The sequence below is a fragment of the Puma concolor genome, chromosome B4, assembly GCF_028749965.1.
Source record: "Puma concolor isolate L17-30 chromosome B4, mPumCon1.1.hap2, whole genome shotgun sequence".
Taxonomy (NCBI): domain Eukaryota; kingdom Metazoa; phylum Chordata; class Mammalia; order Carnivora; family Felidae; genus Puma; species Puma concolor.
Window position 1 is genome coordinate 6,743,219 of NC_141673.1, and position 15,458 is coordinate 6,758,676.

At 54.7% G+C, this 15,458-nt stretch overlaps 1 long non-coding RNA gene across 3 annotated transcripts; it reads left to right on the plus strand.

Moving 5' to 3' along the window:
• The first annotated feature begins 6,199 nt into the window (after positions 1–6,199).
• On the plus strand, positions 6,200–11,048 carry LOC147578854 (uncharacterized). Of its 3 annotated transcripts, XR_015253257.1 has the most exons (4): positions 6,200–6,421; positions 7,072–7,265; positions 10,665–10,816; positions 10,893–11,048. It is a non-coding gene; the product is annotated as an uncharacterized LOC147578854 (long non-coding RNA). The 3 variants fall into 3 exon arrangements; XR_015253256.1 differs by having other exon boundaries at positions 10,665–10,988; XR_015253258.1 differs by having other exon boundaries at positions 7,072–7,196; positions 10,665–10,988.
• The last annotated feature ends 4,410 nt before the right edge of the window (positions 11,049–15,458 follow it).

The following is a 15,458-nucleotide window of genomic DNA, read 5'->3' on the forward strand; positions in this document are numbered from 1 at the left end:
GATAAATAAACATTAAAAAAAAAAAAAAAAAAAAAGGCCCCGTACTCCGGCCTCTCTGGACCCAACCTCAAATGCTCCCCACCTGCCTCCGGCAGCCTCACAGCCTACTACCTCCTGTGGGCAGGAGCCCTGAGGTGCTGTGTATTGGGGGTGAAGCCAGAAGAGCTACCGGCCCCTTTGACCTATTAGGAAAAGTCTGTGTGGGTGCGGCCTAGCGGGGAGAGAGACTCTGGGGCCAAGTGACCAGGCCCAGGAATAAAAATGATAACTGTGGTGATGGAAAGTGAGCCCTGAGCTCCCACACCCGGGCCTCCTCAGCCTTGTGCAGTGGGTTACCCTGCCTCCCGGGATGCTGTGAGGAAGCCGGGAGAGGCTGAGGAGAGAGCTGATCCCAGGTCGGCCTGGCCCTGTGGCCGGTGCCCCAACCCCACAGCTCAGGGCTAGAGGGCACGCTGTCTTCTCCCTGGGTTCAAGCCTGGAGTGGGAGATTGCAGAGAGCTTTAAGATGCCCCAGAAAACTGCTAATGCCTACGGGCCTTCTTTATGGGGTGATGAAAATGTTCTAGAATTCGATAATGGTAATGGGTGCACAACCTTGTGAATATGCCAAAAGCCACTGAATCGTACACTTCAAAATGGTGAATTTTATGGTACGTGAATTATATCTAAAGGAGACACAACAAAAGTAAACAAAAACTGCCTTGTTTAAACACTTTCTGTATTCCCTGTCCACGACCCCCAGGACAGAGGACCGGGTGCACGCGCACACACACACACACACACACACACACACACTTCTTCCCTGGGACCCGGCCCAAGTCCACCACCCACCCCTCCACCCCAGCCTGCCCTCCCTCCCTCCCTCCCTCCTACGCAAGGGTCCTTCCAGGCTCTGGCAGGTGTAGTCCCCTCTGCCTACCATGAACTTGCATGCCTACTGTGTTCTTATCTGGAGTTAGACACTGTTCCCATTTTATAGATGAAGAAACTGAGTATCTGAGAGATAATAGCACCTTGCCCAAGTGCTCACAGCTGGCAAATGGTGAAGCTGGGATTCAGATTCAGGGCCCGGAAGTCACCTCAGAGCCCACGATCTGAACCTCTTTGCTCCGCGTTGCCTTCTGCTGTCGCCTGAATAGTGGGCCTCGCGGAGACGTCCACACCCTAATCCCTGGACCCCGCGAATGGTACTTTATATGGCAAAGACTCTGCGGGTGCGATTAGGGATTTTAAAATGGGGAAATTATCCTGGTTATTACAATCACAAGCGTTCTTATACGAGGGCGCGGGGGAGAGGACAGACAGAAGGCAGAGAGCAATACGACGATGGGAGCAGAGAGATGTAAAGTTGCTCCATTGCCCACTTTGGGGGACGATGGAAGAAGGGCTCAGGAGCCAAGGAATGCAGCTCCAGAAGCTGGAAAGGGGGACGAGGCAGATTCTCCTCAAAGATCTGGAGGGAACATGGCCCTGCCAACCCCTTGGTACCCACCTGGTAAAACTGATTTTGAATTTCTGGCTTCCGGGGCTGCCAGAGAATCAACATGCACTGTTTTAAGACACCTGAGTTTGTGGCAATTTGTTACAGCAGCCCTAGAAAATTAATACACTTTTTGGGGCACCCCGGTGGCTCAGTCGGTTAAGCGGCCCACTTGGGCTCAGGTCGTGATCTCGCGGTTCGTGGGTTCGAGCCCCGCATCGGGGTCTCTCCTGACAGCTCAGAGTCTGGAACTTGCTTCGGATCCTGTGTCTCCCTCTCTCTCTCTGCCCCTCCCCTGCTCACACTCTGTCTCTCTCTCTCTCTCAAAAATAAATAAACATTCAGATCGCCTGAGTGGCTCAGTCAGTTGAGTGTCTGACTTTGGCTCAGGTCATGATCTCACAGTCTGTGAGTTCAAGCCCCGCGTTGGGCTCTGTGCTGACAGCTCGGACCCTGGAGCCTGCTTTGGGTTCTGTGTCTCCCTCTCTCTCTGCCCCTCCCCCACTCACACTCTGTCTCTCTCTCTGTCTGTTAAAAATAAATAAACATTAAAAAAATTTTTAATAAACATTAAGGGGCGCCTGGGTGGCTCAGTCGGTTGAGCGTCCAACTTTGGCTCAGGTCATGATCTCACAGTCTGTGAGTTTGAGCCCCGCGTTGGGCTCTGTGTTGACAGCTCAGACCCTGGAGCCTACTTCGGATTCTGTGTCCCTCTTTCTCTCTGCCCCACCCCTGCTTGTGCTCTGTCTCTCTCTGTCTTTCAAAAATGAATAAACGTTAAAAAAATTTTTTTAATAAAAATTTAATTTAAAAAATTTAATAAAAAAAAAAAAAAAAGAAAATTAGTACACTTTCCCTACTGGAAAGGTCTATTCAGCCTTCCAGTCCCCCTGGTCAGGTGGCTCACCCTGTGCTCCTCGTGGTTGCCTCTCACAGCTCTGACCCTGGAGGTCGCCGCTGCCACAGCCGCTGTGCTAACCCCAACCTTGACCTCTTCCCTCACTCCTGGCATTGACATTGCCAGGCTGGCATCATCCTTCAGTTGCCCAAGGGTAGGCAGCTCTGGGGCATGGCAGAGGAGAAAAGTGAGACTCAGAGAGGGGCAGCAGGTGCCCAAGGTCACTCAGCAGGCAAGAGGCAAAGCCAGGTTTGAACTTGGACCTGGCTGATTCTTACTGTTGCTACTAATAACTCTCCTCTCAGTGGACACTCAAGAAATGCCCCTGAATGAGTGACAGTCAATAAAGTGTTCCTGAAAGACAGGAAGACACAGAAAGCCAAGGAAAACACATTGTGGGAGGGCTGTGGGAGCCTCAAGGAGAGTAAACCAAGCTTGAGCTAACCAAGGAAGGCTTCCTGAAAGAGGGGACTTTAAAAGATGAAGGCATTCCACACAGAGAATATCATGAGCTAAGGCCTGAAGGTAGGAGGATGTGTGAGGTGTTTGAGGGAGGCTGGGGAGATGACACCAGTCCCAGGTTGTGAAGGGCCTTGGGTACCAGACTGAGGCCTGAGGGGCACACAGAAGTCGGGGAGCAGGAGAGCAAAACCCCCTACACTGTTCTTTAGGAGGCAACTTGAGCGAATGTCTCTGGGGAGGCCGGCCTGTTTCATTTGGAGGCTGCTGAGATCGGCAAAAGTTTGGAACTGGGACTGAGGCCGAGGAGGTGTGGGCTAGGGCAGGGGACCAGACTCCAGAGCCACTTTGGAAGGGAGAGGCCGACAAGACCTGGTGATCTACTGGTCTCAGATGTCCATGCCCCATCCAGTGGACAGAGGCTGGTTCAGTAAACACAACCAGAAGTACCAGAGTGCAGCACCAACTTGGGGAGAAATCCAGGTGACAACCAAGAGGAGGCGTCCTGAAGGCAGCCAAGAGAATGGGTCAAGACTCAGGAGACAGGTTGAGGCAGCAGACCCATGGTGAGGAGAAACCGGGAAGGCTCTGGTGGCTGGAGCTGTGGGAGGAATGAGGTAGTTAGGGAAGATGTGCCAGGAGATGACAAGTGTACCCATGGTCAAGGACTCTTAAGAAAAGGCCCTTTCCCTCATCTGTTGCTGCTGCGTCGGGACACCAACCCCAGCACCCATCCGGGCCCATATGGAATTGGACCTTTCCCGGTGGGCTTCACTTTAGGCAAACCTGATAGCAAATCCTAAGCCAATAAGAGCAAATAAATGAGGGGTGATTACCGACAATAGAAGAGGGTACACCACGGGGTGCCTCCAAATAGCATCTCCTCCAGTACATTTTAAGTGCTTTATAGGTCATTAACTACTTGACAGAGAGAGTCTGACACTTAAAGCCAAGAATTCTGCGCCTCTGCCGGGGAAAATCAATCAGAAATGAAGATCGAGCATTGCCGACGTTAAGATGTTCGGTGGGCAAACGGGATTTGATTTACACATAATCTTAAGGCCCTCTCCATTGGGTGAAGTGGCCACACTGGTATCCGAGGCTGTTTATACATCCCAAACTTAACCTCCCCCTGCGATATGTTGTTGTTGTTATTGCTAATGAAATATTTCAAAGACATGGGAAAGCACGGGGACGAGCTTAAACGTCTAAGCCTGCCACCCGACTCTGTCAAATAAAACATTGCATCTGTGGTTGGAGTACCTACTTTGTAAAAATGTGACTTGCTTTTTCTTCCGTCTTTTCAAATCCTTTCTGTCTTCCAGCCCCACCTTTTCAGGGAGACCGAGGCTGACCACCCATCCCTGCCCAAGACATCGCTCCTTCCTCTGAAATCTGAGTGTAATTACTGCCTCTTTAATTAACTTGGCGATTAATCACCACCTGCTTGTGAAACAGCTTTTATTGTCCTTGTCCATCTCGCATGTGGGATGTGGGTGGGGGTGGGGACCAGGCAGGCAGAAAGAGGAGGGACAGGCAGGCTGTGGAGAGTCTGCTAGAAGGCGAGGCCTGAGAAGACTTGATGTCCAGAAGACCAGCTTGCTCCTGGCTCCATTTAAGCAGTTGCCAGGTATCAGGACCTGAGAGAGGCTGGAGATACGACCCCAGAAAGCAGTGGGCACTAGGAGGGTAATCTGCTATTGCCGTTCCCCTCTGGCCAGAATGTTCTTTCTTCATTGAGCCTTGTTGCAGGCTGAATTGTGTCCCCCCAAAACATATGTTGAAATCCTAACCTGTGAATGTAACCTGATTTGGAAACAGGGTCTTTGCAGATGTAATGAAGTTAACGTGAGATCATACTGGATTAGGGTAGGACCTACAACAAATGACTGGTGCCCTAATAAGATGGCCGTGTGAAGACAGAACCAAGGAAACTCCCTGTGTCACCAAGCCAGCTCCTCTGCCTGAATCTGAACATCCAGGATCTCAGGTAGCATTTCTCTGGCCGATTAATGCTCTCACCCAACTCCAGGAACAGCTCCTACACCCGCTTTTATCAGAGGAAGCCTTTTCCCCAATCCCATCTCAGATACCACCCTTCAATCAAAAGGACCAGCCTAGGGGCACCTGGGTGGCTCAGTTAAGCCTCTGACTTTGGCTCAGGTCATGATCCCGCGGTTTGTGAGTTCAAGCCCCGCGCGGGACTCTGTGCTGACATCTCAGAGCCTGGAGCCTGCTTCAGATTGTGTGTCTCCCTCTCCCTCTGCCCCTCCCCTGCTCACACTCTGACTCTCTCTGTCTTTCAATAACAAATAAACGTTAAAAAAAAATTAAAAAAAAAAAAAAAAAAAAAAGGACCAGCCTGGGACAGGGTGGGGTTTTCCAAGGACTCGCTTTACCCCCAGAATAGCATGTCTGCTCAAGTCAGTTTCCCTGTGGCTCCCCCCAGAAAAATCCTCCCACATGCTCCCAGACCCTCAGTGCTGGGCATAGTAGCCTGGTTGGAACACAATGCTTTTAACTTTCCCTGTGATTTGGGGAGGAGGGGGTCCCAGCAAGGGAGAAGACCCAGAATTTAACATGGAGGCTAGGGATATCTCATTCATGCTGCCATCCACAGTGCTGCGTACAGCACGTGCACTGAAATAATCTTCCAAACCACCGTTTAATCACTCCAATCCTTGGACAGATGGGAAACTGAGGCCCTGACACTCCACAGAGCATCGCTGTGTAGAGATCTGAGGTCCAGTGATGTAAGCATGTCCTAATATCAGTTCAGCCATCACTCCCAAGTAACAGCATTTCTCTGCACGTCAGTCTCCCCATTCTTGAAGAAGAAGAATACTATCTTCTAAAGATGTTACCAACCTTACAGACAGCTCTAAAAACCTGTATGCACCTTTTCCGTTAATTCAATCAACACATGCGTTTGAGCACATCCTGTATCCTGGGGACACAGTGGTGAGCACCACAAACCCAGTGTCCCGACCTCAAGGTGCTACCTATTTGGTAGAAAAGGGCAAAGAAATGCAGCTATACTCGGGTGGTTAAGTGTTAGATGGGGTGCACGGAAGCAGCGATGAAAAGGCTGCGGATCTCAGGAGGGCTCAAAAGAGCAGCGGCGGCCGCAGGAAAGAAAAGGCAAAGAATGAAACCCGCAACCCCCACCCACTGCCTGAGCCCCTTCTTCATCTCTGCCAATCAGGCCTCAGCACCGCCGGCCGGCCGACCAATCAGAGCTGGAACAGGAGCGCTTGGAGCAGGGCCCGGGCTTCCCGCGGGAGGGCGGCTGGGGCCCGCACGCCCCGCCCAGCCCCGCCCCGGCCCCTCCCCGCCCCGCCCCGGCCCCGCCCAGGCCCCGCCCCGCCGCGGCCAGCCGCGCCTGCCTGGAGCCCCCTGGCCAGCGGCCGGCCGCTGGGGCCGAGTATTGTCCCAAAGGCCGAAAAGAGACGAAAGCGGGGAGATTGGGGGACAGCCACGTGACCGGGGGAGGATTTACAATATTTTCTTTCTCTGTCGACAATATTGCAAAATGTATGGAAGGGACCGCACGGCCAGGACAGGAGCGTGAGCGCGCGGGCAAGGTAAGAAGCCTCCGGCCGGCTTCGCGGGACTTGGGGACACCGGGAGGAATCGCGGCACCACCGCGCTCACTGAGCGGCTGTCGCGGGGTCTGCGCCCGAGGGCGCGCTCTGAGCCTCGTGAGCCTTGAGCGGTGTAGACGCGGCCCGGGCGCTGAGGCATCTCCGAGGCGGCGTGGACGCGGCCCCTGAGCCGAGGAGTCCTCGGTGACCCGGGGGCTGCCGTGGCGGTGTAGACCGGCGCAGGCGGTGCGGCTGGGGCGCCTCCGAAATCCCGACGTAGTCAAGGCTGAGGTGGGCAGTCAGCGCAAGTCGCGGCGGTGAGACCGTGGAGACGCGGAATGTGCCCCGGGCAGCCTCCAGCCCCCCGGGGGCAGGAGGCGCCGCCGGGCCGCGTGCAGGTGTAGACGCGCGCTGGGGGCCGCCGCGCAAAGTTTGCTGGAGTGCGCTGGGCGGGCGCCAGAGGCTGGGCGCTGGGGCTGGGACGCGCTGCCGGCGGGTCCCCGCCGCTCCCCGCCGCCGGCGCCGCGGGGGACCCCCCCACTCCCCAGCCTCAGCAGCCGCGGCGGGGTGGGAGGGGGCGGTGGGGGGCGGGGACTAACTGAACTGAGCGCTGGAGGGAAACGAGAGGAGATTGACTCGGAGCCTTTCAGACAGGTTCTCGAAGCGCCCGCGCTGTGCCCGCCGGAGCCTGGGGTCTCTCCATTTCACCCGGGAGGAATCTGAGGGGCAGAGGCCAGCTTACCGACACGACACACGCTGAGGGGACTCAAACCCGGTCTGGTCCAAGCCCGGAGCCCAGCTCCTTCCCTCCTTCCACTTCTGTCTCAGCGAGGAGAAAGGCGTGGTAGCGGAGGGGGGCAGTTGGGACTTGGGGGTGGGGTGTAGGAGGACTGGGACTGCCGCATCTGCCTCCCACTGCCTCTCTGTGGCTCTGGGTGGCCCCTCAGCACCAGTGGAGGGAAGAACGGAGGAGGGAAGGCAAAGATGGGAAGGAAGGGTACTGGGCAAGTGATGCCATTCCCCCACCTACCTGGTCCCCAGGGGTGCTGTGCCCGGGGCGGATCAAGTGGGCAGAGCACCTATGTGACACTCCCCTGTAGGGGAAGAAGGACACCCCAACCCAGTTTCTGCCACAAAGGCAAGGCAGAAGGGAGCCCAGAGGAGGGAAGAGATACCTGTACACCCAGGGTGGCTCTTGGGGTGGCTCAGTCCCCTCTCCCACCACTCCCTGGGACTTTTGCCCCCCCCCCCTTCTTACTCCTCCACCCTCCCAGTCTCTGTGATCCCTCCACTGCGGGTCCTTTGCACGTGTTGTTTGTTTGTCTATTGATTGATCGACAAGTAATCATCAAACATCCCAGGCATAGGCAACTCAGTGGTGAGCAAGGCAGACCCAGTCTGGGACTTCCAGACCAGCGCAGGGACACAGATGATGAACGATAGTCCAGAAGGGAATGAGGCATAGGAATGGGAGACAACCTTGGGTGGGCATGAAGGAACGGTTCACTGGAGAGGTGACAGTGAATCAGAGGGATTAATGCCTCCTCAAACTTTGGGTCCCAGTCACCTCCTCCTGGAAGCCTTCCCTGACCTCACTGACCTGACCCTTCCCCTGTTGACAGGCTGTCGTAACCTGGGGACCACTCCCTCCACGGACATTTTTATGTCACTATTGGGTTAATGTTTGTTTCCCTCCATCAGATGTAAGTGTCACGAAGGCCGGACCTGAACCTCTTTGGGGGCAGACGGTAGACAGAATGAATAAAGGATGGGTAGAATTTCCCCAGAAAAGCACAAGAAAAAAAAAAAAATCTCAGCCAGGTCAGGTATCCAGATGACAGAAACTTTTCTTTCCCCTTCCCTGGACTGAGTCCTGGGCTCCACACCCCATTTGCAGTTCACAGAAACAAAGTAAAAGAAACCAGCAGGCCTGGTAAGGAAGAGAGCAGGGAGAGGCCTGGTACAGTTGGCCCACGGAAGCTCCGAGGCTGTTCCACTGGAAGGGAAGGAACCTGCAGAAGGGGAGGCCTGAGGACAGGCGCCTGTCCTGTTCAGACCAGGCAGGACCAACCTAGTCATTCTTCTGTCCCAGCTCTCAGAGGCTTGGTTTCCTTTAAATGCTACTCTGGAGAAGGTGGTGGCCAGCAGGGTCCCCAGGATGGCCACCGGACAGGGCCACAGCAACTGCCCGCCCTCCCCTGCCCCTCCCCCAATCTGGAGTGGACAGGCCCCGGGGCAGCACCTGTCTGACCCAGAGTCCGGCCTCTGGGCCACAATTAGCTGTCCAGGTTACCTGCAGTCCGTTTAAACTCCTGCCTGGAAAATACGACTCGGGCTTAGAGGGACCGACTTTTTATTTTTCGTAGTTTCTACACGCAGTGAATTTCTCCCTCCCCTGGCTCTCTCAGACCTGTGCGCCTGGCACCTTTCCTGTGGCAGATTATGCTCTCACAGATGCCCAACAAAGCTTTTAGCTTCCCCCCCTCTCCACTTCAGGGGATTGAACTGCCTCCATGCACGGCTAGGGAGAGTGTCTACATGCTTTTTTAGGCTCTGGCAGGGACAGAATAAAAGCGGCCTCCCCAGCCAGCCAGCCAGCCAGCCCTCCTGACTGGAAGTGCTTTAAAAAATTAATTTGCAATGATTTACGTCCTTGCGTTCTGCGGGGATCACCAGCATTTTAAATATGTATTTAAATCAGATTCACTGCTCCTGGTTAAACCTTAACTACCCCCCACTCCCCGCACCCCACCCAGCAGAAAGGCCACTGGATTTGGAGTTGGTGAAACGCAGAGGTTCAGGCCAAGTTCTGCTAATGACAAGCTGTGTGACCTTGGGCAAATTACTTAACCTCTCTGCGCCTCCATTGGCTCCTCTGGTAACTGAGGTTAATGATAATCCTTCCCTCACAGGGTGTTGTGAGGATTAAATTAGATAACGTTCAGGGAAGAGCTGCGCAATGCCAGGCCTGTTTTCTGTTCCCCAGTACAGGCTGTCCCGCTAATTAGCCCGGTGACCTTGGATGGGCCACTCAGCCACTCCTGGCCCTCAATTTCCCCATCGGAAAAGCACAGGGGTAGTTCTAGAAGATGATGAGGCCGCAGAGCCTCACCACCTCCATCCCTGAGCCCCCTGTTCACCTCCTCCGGCCCTCTGCTAGACACCCTCCCCTTGGCCACCCCCCTTTTTACATTATCCAAGCACGCAGTTCTAACTGGAGATTGCTCCCCTCCCCAGCTGCCTCTCCTCCTGGCTCCCCGCGAAGCCCCGCAGGGTTTGGGCCCCGGGGGCCTGCAGTTCTTGGCTCATTTTCAGGAGCAATTAGCCGTGATGTCACAGGCCTCCGTGGTGGCCTCCGTGGGCGTGTGTGCCTGGAAGCCTGGAGGGGCGCTCTGCGGCCTTCGGGACTCCCCTAGGCCAGGGGGTCCCCACTACCAGTTGTAGGGAGGCAGCTTCCCAGGCAAAGCCGGTTCCATGTCTGTACTTTATGACTCCTTGAAGCCCCGAGTCTCAGCGTAAATTAGTTCTACCCTGTGCTTTTGTTGGCACTGTCTGTTCCTTGGAAGCGAGGGGCTTTGTCAGGAAGAACAAAGCTGTTTGGTGGTTTTCTGATTTGGGGGAAGCGTGCTCCTGGGGGAGGGCACATCGCTTCTCAGTGTCAGTCTCGAGTCCTTGATTCTCAGACTCACTGGTTTTTGTTTGGGGTTTTTAAGTCCTATGGCTTAAGAGTCACATATGTTTGTGTGAGTGTTGGCGAGGGGATTTCTTTCCTCCTTTTTGGCGGAGAGAGTGTGTTCTGTGGAAGCTAATTCCAGGGACTGAACTTTTCAAATCACTGCTTCAACAGCTTTTAAAAATCTGGACCTAGTTACTCCTGTCATCCATGTGTAAAGATTTAGAAGAAAATTCCAAACCCGAGGGTGGGCAGCCTTGAGGATGTACAGCTCCCAGCAGCACGCACGAGCTGTAGACCTGAGGTCAAAGCTGAAATGTCGAGTGCCTCTGGGGACAGGAGCGGGGGGGGCGGGGGTGGGGGGGGAGCGTGGTCTGCTCAGTGCCAGACATCTGGATATTCAGAAAACATCTGGGTGGCTGGATTTTTCAGGTTTCTGCCTGACATTTAATATCACAAACACGGAGCCTGCCTCCCGTCCCTCACCTCCCAAACACACCCAGCCCCTTCCCCGCACCCCCCCCCCCTTCCCTGACGGGTAAGAAACATCCATTCTTTCCAATTCCCCAGCGTTTCCCCCCTACCGGAAATCTGATGGGCTTATGACATCATGGCTGGCTGCTGAGCGATGAAGTGGATGCCACAAAGAAATCCGACATATCAGATGGATTCTGAAATCAGTTTCCCTCTGGCTGCGGTAACAGGCGTGAAGTCAGGAGAATGTGAGCTTTGTTTAAGAAACAAAAAATAAAACTAAGCCCTGTCCCGTATTCGATACAATTTTTTTTTTTTTTTAAGCAAACAGACCTTTTGGACATCATCCTATTTTAATAAAGACGCTGGCGTGTATGAAATGAAAGCGGCTAATAAATCAGACCTGAAGCTGCCTGTGAACATTCCCTTTTGGCTGAGTTTTTGTGTGTCCTTCTTCACTAATAAAAGAGGAACTGGGAATGGTTTATCTCCCTTCGTTATTCAGATGGGGTCGTTTGGGGGGTGTTTGTTTGTTTGTTTGTTTGTTTTGAGGCCAATAAAATTCATCAGGTAAATTGCTGCTTTATGTTTTTTTCAGGATTCCATTTTTATAGAGTGACCGTGGACCTGACCTGGTCTGCAAACATTGTATTTCCCTCTGCTGGTTTTTCTAGCTGGGAAAGTGTGAAGGGGATGCAGTTCAGCCTGCTTTTCAGTCTCCCCTTCCGCAGGGCAGGGCAGGGCAGGGCAGGGCAGGCAGGGCAGGGCAGGCAGGGCAGGGCAGGGCAGGGCCAGGACCAGTGCGACAGGGTGGTTTGGGGGATGAAAACCTCTCTGAAAGGACAGACAGTAAAGGGGCCTGTGACACCAGTCCAGGCAGCCCAGGAGTAGGGGAATCTACTGTCTTTCTCTGTCCCTCCAAAAAGGATCTCAGACCTCAGAAAGAGCTCCAGACTGAGGGAACTCACCCCCGATGCAGGCCCAGATTAAAGGAAGCTCAGGGTTCCGTGAAACTTATGTGCCGTGCCCACCAAGCCTCCAGCGCGGGGATTTGGAGTCTAACAGATCTGGAGTGGAGTCCCAGCTCCAACGTGGACAAGCTGTGGGGCCCTGGACAAATCACATCACCTTGTTGTCTCTGCTCCTTTGAACTGACCCAAGGACCCCACCCCACCCGATGGGAGAATCAGACACCCCTCTGATGCCTGGCCACTTTGTAGGGTTCTGGGGTCAGTCTCGGAGGCAAGGGAAGCCAGTGTAGATTCTGGACTTTATACCCTGGCTCTGGCAGCTTCTGTCTGCATCATAGTAATAGGACCAGCCTCACACCCGGAGCCGCTGTGAGGACCGCGTTGTAAGCGATTGCCCAGCATAAGCTGTTATTGTGAGATGTGCCCCTGAGCCCAGCAGGCGGGTTGCCAGGCGGGACTGTAGGGCACGGGACGGGAGGGGACGTGTCCAGCCGAGCACAGGTGGAGGATAAGCGAGGACTGAAGAATATTCCTCGTTGCTCTGCACAGAACTTTCCACGGGCACCCATTGCCTGAAGGGAATAAAGCTCTCCTCTTGATCCGATCCGCGGGTACCTGACGCTTGGCCCTTACACATTCTTCTCTCCCCTTGTTTGGTGGTCCTCCAGGGCTGGAGGACGCTGCCTTCTTTGGACGCAATACTAATGGGTTTAGGTCACATTTTTGAGCACCTGCCATCATTTTATTTGGGGCACTTTACCTAGATTAACTCATTTGATCTTCATAGCAATCTATGCAGGGGGGACAGTTATTCCTATTTTAGAGGCCAAAACAGAGACGGCAAGGGTCTTGCCCGAGGGCGCAGAGCCCAGATCGCGGCCAGGGCTGGGTGCCTGCGCCCGTCCACTTCACCCCTGCTCCACTGGCTCTGTTGAGGCTTCCTCTACTTGTTCCCCCCTCCCTGCTAAAGCTGGAGCACCTGCCCTATCTCTGCCAAGAGTCTCCCACTACCCCACCGAGAGGCCTTCCTAGATTACCCTCCAGCGATGTCATCCAAGGAATACGGGCAGGTGTGCGTGGGCCCCTCACCCGGTGTGGCTCTGTGGTAGGCCCCGGGGCCCTTGTCTACCTCTCCTAGAGGCCAGGAGTGGGGCTGTGGCCAGTTTTGTGTCCCCCCACAAGGCCCTGAAGGCCAGGTGAGCCACCATTTACTAAGGACCTACTATGTGCAAGACATGGGGACCCATACAACAGGTGCCCACACCCAGCTTGGACTCCTCTCCCAAACTACAGACCCACGCAGCCAGTGCCTTCTGCGCTCCAAGTGCACGGCCACTGAGCTTTCTACATCAGGACGTCAGCCCCAAACCCGCCCCACTACCAAATCTTACCCATCTCAGGTAATGGCACCTCCATTTTCCGTGACTTGCTCAGGCCCCGAACCTTGCAAATGTTTTGCTTTGTTTTTTTTTTTTTTAAGTTTCGTTTTTTTATTTATTTTGAGAGAGAGAGAGAGAGAGAGAGTGAGCAGGGGAGGGGTAGAGAGAGGATCCGACGCAGGTTCCGCACTGTCAGCGCAGAGCCGGATGCAGGGCTTGAACTCATGAACTGAGTGAGATCATGACCCGAGCCGAAATCAAGAGTTGGACGCTTAACCGACTGAGCCACCCAAGGCGCCCCACCTTGTGAGCATTTTTAACTACTCCCCTCCCTTTCTCTCATTCTCTCTCCCTGCTCATCCCTCATTCAATCCATCAGCAAATACCACTGGTTGTATTTTCAAAATATACAACTTGGGGCACCTGGGTGGCTCCGTCAGTTAAGCATCTGACTTCGTTCGGCTCAGGTCGTGATCTCACGGTGCTGGAGTTCATGCCCCGTGTCGGGCTCTGTGCTGACAGCTCGGAGCCTGGAGCCTGCTTCGGATTCTGTGTCTCCCTCTCTGTCTCTGCCCCTCCCCCATTCATGCTCCGTCTCTCTCTGTCTAAAAAGAAACATTAAAAAAAAAAAATCAACAACTTGACCATGCCCACTGCCACTATGCATGAGTATAGCAGCCTCCTCATGGGTCTCCTGCTTCCCCCTCGGGCCCCTGGAATCCATTCTCTGTGCAGTAGCCAGAGTGATCCTGTTAGAACTTAGGTCAAATTCTGTACTCCTTAGCCCAGAGCCCAATGGCTCCCGACTCAGTCAGGGTCAAAGCAGAGTCCTGCCTGTGTCCCCAGCTGGATCCCTCTCTGACCTCGATTCCTGCCACCCCCATCCTACTCATTCACCTCCTTGCATTTCCTCCACCATCCCATGCATATTTCCACCTCAGGACCTTTGCACTTGCTGGTCCCTCTCCCTGGTAGACTCTTATATCACTTTCTATTTTGCTTCAGAGGGCTGATCAAATGTCACCTGCTCAGAGACACTTTCCCTTGCCACCTTCCCCTGTCCTTTTCCTATTCTGCTATCCTTTCCCTGCTCTGTCGCTCCTCCTAGCACTTATCCCCTCTTGTATGTGTGTGTAATGCAGGGCCCTGCCTGTCTTCTCGTTGCTGTATCCCTGGTTCTCAATAAGCATTTGTTGAATGAAAGGATCGACGTATGGGCGCCGCGCGGGAACAGCAAGCATTGAACACCTGTGCCCAGGTTCTGCGCTGGGTGCTGAGGCGAAACATGTGAACAAGGCCCCTCCGCTCCCACCCCGTCCCACCCCCAGAACCCTCATCTAGAGAGATGGACACTGAGCAAGAAATCGCAAAGCAGGTGGAGGGGGGTGGTGTCGGGGAATGAACTCAGTGGAGACATGGGCCCAGCTGGCTGGAGGGCATACACGAGGTGACCGGAAGGGGAAGAGGAATCAGAGGGATGGGGGTGGGGTGGACCGGTGGGGCGGTACACCCTGGGGGCCGAGGACAGGGCTGTGGGCAGGGAGGAGTAGTCGGTGGGGCCTTCAAGGTCAATGAGAACCTGGTGGGTGGAGAGAAGGGCAGGTCTTCCCGCCTGGGGTTTCCCGAGGCGGGAACGTACAGGGCATGTATGTGCACAACTTGGCTGGCGGGGGACAGATTGGGAAAGGCCTTAAGTGCTGCCTGGAGAGGTGAAGAGGAGCGGCCCAGCCCGCATTGGGATCCTGGCTCTCCCTCTGCACCCATGTGATCCTGGACTCGTGGCTTCTCCTCTCTTGGGCTCAGTTTCCAGTCGGTGGACTCCTGACCACGTACCTTTCCTACTTCACAGAGAGGGAGAGACTTAAGCCTGGAGGGACCCAGGGTAGAGAGGAGTCTGCCTAGAAGAGCAGGCAGGGGGAACAGAACATGCGAAGACATGGGGCCCTTCTCCGGGCTGCACTTCTCCCTCAGTGAGCGGAGAGTCAGGGAAGGCAACGAGGGGGGCGGCCCGGCTGTCCCCAACAGGGGCCTGGGGCACACCTGTCTCTGTGCTCAAGGAGCCGGCCAGCCTTGACCTCAGACTCTGCTGAGCACTGTGGCCCTTGCTTGGAGCTGAAGAAGCCAGGGCTCAGAGAAGCGAGGTGACCAGCAGGGACATTACCAAATAGCTGGTAATGGCAGATGAGGGACTTGATCCCACACCCTGCTGTCCTTCAAAACCAAGCACCTTTGGGTGGGGCAGGTGAGCTCTTGCGAGGTCTGGGGGGAGCCAGAATCGTACAGGTGAGGAGCCCCTGCCTGGCTCAGTCGGTAGAGCATGCGACTCTCGATCTTGGGGCTGTGAGTTCAAGTCCCATGTTGGGCGTAGAGCTTCCTTAAAAAAAAAAAAAAAATTGTATGGGTGAAACCCTGCTCCTGGCAGGGCCTGACATTGAGTCCCGGCTCGCCCACCATGAAGCTGCCCTGATCATGGCCACTCCCTCCTTTGGGGAAGGTGAGTCAGGCTCTGGAGACCACCCCCCTGAGCCTCTTTCCTTGGC